Genomic DNA, 2,189 nt, shown 5'->3' on the forward strand with positions numbered 1-2,189 from the left:
AAGGGGAGTGGCAGGGATTTTTTCCGTCGGCATAATAGTGTGTGTGTGTGTGTGTGTGTGTGAGTGTGTGTGTGTGTGTGTGTGTGTGTGTGTGTGTGTGTGTGTGTGTGTGTGTGTGTGTGTGTGTGGATGGATATGGGGATTTTTAAACCCATTAAACTTGGAAGGAAAGCCTCGTGAGTCATGTTGATGTAGTGAGTCAGTTGGTAAAAATGGCAGCAGGGCACATTCACACACTACTCACACTGAAGTGGAGCACGTTACCTGTATCATCTTAGAAGGAAAAAAACAAAAAAGAAAAACATGAGGAGCAGACAGTAAGACTAAAAGATGCGGACATCTTGTGGCCATTTCCCATATTGCACACAGGCCTATTGTAACACAAATGTTTTTTTGTGTTTTGTGGCCTTTGTGTGACAAGGAAGTAAAATATTTATAATTGCAAAATTTCTCATAAAGATTAGCATCCATTAAGGTAATGGTCTAGTTTTAGGCTGCTTTTACAACAATTCATTGTAATACATAGTAGGTGGTGGTAGCCACAAAGACTATATGGCAATCCAACACAACCGCACCACAAACTGCAGCTTCAAAGTGGATCAATAAGCTCTAATTATGGCAAAGTTTGTGCATTGGATTGTATAACACTCATCAAACACCTGTGCAATCTAATGCAATCCAATACAACAGCTCTGCCATATATTCTACTTTAATGAAGCTTATACATTTTCAGTTTTTGTTGACATTGTCAGACAGGTGATAATTCTACTTTATGATTATTATTGAGGTCGTAATGGATTGTCATGGTGTACTGGAGTGCATTATATTGCCCCTCATGTATATTAATGGGGTGGACAAACTATTAGGAACACTTTTCAGTATAATGCACTCCAGTACATCACCACCCACTATGACCTAAATAATAGACATAAACTAGAATTTATGGCAGAGCTGTTGTACTGGAGTGCATTAGTTTGCACAGGTGTTCCTAATACATTAAAGTGCTTTGTGAGTGTATATTGCTAGTGTTCATCTTATCCCCTGCACACTACACTGCAGTTAAACACTTCAGATTATATTTTGTTCACAACAACTCAGAAGATCCTTTTAAAAAACACCATTATCATCAGCATTAACATAATCTCCCCCAGAACAGCTTTGGGATTGCACTGACCAGCTCAACAACTCAGAAACCACACTGTGCCAATTACCAGGGGTTAATGGGATGGCTGGCCTTTCTGGTTTCAAATACCTCATTCAGCAGATTAAACAAATACCAATGATGGCCTTAATTGGTGTACACACCGTCTTCAACCAAAATCACTGGGGCTGTTTTCAGCTGTTTTTAGAGCTGAAGCTCTCTTTATGACTTAATGGACGCCACAGATCCCAAACTCAGCAGGTGACCATTACTGCAAAAAACACGTAAAACCCCCTTATTGCTTTCTGGTCTCACTGTCAGGGATAGAAGAAGTACTCAGATCTTTTACTTAAGTAAAAACATTGTAAGGATACTCCATTACAAGTAAAAGTCCTTCAAAATCCTACTTACGTAAAAGTACATAAGTATTAACAGCAACATTTACTTTAAGTTTTAAAAGTAAAAGTACTTCTTATGCAGAAAGATGGCCACTGAGTGTTAGTATATATCATAATATGACATTAGATTAAATTGCATAGTAGAAGTTGAGATAGTTTTATCTGTTATTTAAATGTGGTGTAGCAAAAAAGTACACATTTCTCCCTGAAAGTAGTGAAGTAGAAAGTAACAAAAAAAGGAAATACTCAAGTTCAGTACAAAATGCCTCAAAATTGTACTTAAGTATTGTGACACTGTTCAGCACTGGCTGTTCTCTATCTAAGCATTTTTCTCCTCAATACCCCTTTTTACTGTACTTAGTTTAGCTCAAATATTTTGTTGCTTGCTTCTGAAACCTTGATGTGTGAATTCTGTCCTTTTGCATCACCACTATTCTGGTCCAATAGTTTGATTCAGAGTGAGATATCTTGATAATAACTGAATTATGTATGGCTAAGATTTATTTTTAACAGACATTCATTGCCTGGAGGATGAATGACTTTGGTGATCCCATCACTTTTCACCAAGCATCACACAGTTTGATCTTTTCTAACATTTTGTTTCATGGTAGGTTAACGTAAACTACTTCGTGTTCTGGATATTTTGAGCT

The sequence above is a fragment of the Thunnus thynnus genome, chromosome 1, assembly GCF_963924715.1.
Source record: "Thunnus thynnus chromosome 1, fThuThy2.1, whole genome shotgun sequence".
In the NCBI taxonomy this organism is placed as follows: domain Eukaryota; kingdom Metazoa; phylum Chordata; class Actinopteri; order Scombriformes; family Scombridae; genus Thunnus; species Thunnus thynnus.